This window comes from Chinchilla lanigera, unplaced genomic scaffold (assembly GCF_000276665.1).
Source record: "Chinchilla lanigera isolate Chin_1 unplaced genomic scaffold, ChiLan1.0 scaffold00154, whole genome shotgun sequence".
NCBI classification, from domain to species: domain Eukaryota; kingdom Metazoa; phylum Chordata; class Mammalia; order Rodentia; family Chinchillidae; genus Chinchilla; species Chinchilla lanigera.
In genome coordinates, this window is record NW_004955555.1 from 2,255,360 (window position 1) to 2,255,687 (window position 328).

Here is a 328-nt window from a genome sequence, read left to right on the forward strand (position 1 = left end):
ACCACACCTGATTTAACAGGATTTTTATGAGACTTGTAACACTAAATGTATTATTGACAAATTAAAGATCTAATGAAATCATTTTACTTATTCTTAGATCAGAAAATTTACAGCTACCCTCCTGCCTCAGCCTCCTGAGTGCTGGGATTACAGGCATGCACCACCACCCACCTGCAAATATCTGCACATAAAAGGACTTCTAACATTATACTGGGACAGAGGAAGGAATAGTTTTAAGATGTGACAGGCAGTTAGGTCACCTACCGAAGGACGCACAGTCCTGTGGGAAGCTTGTGAGGCGGGAAGTGAATGTTCTAGCACAGACTCA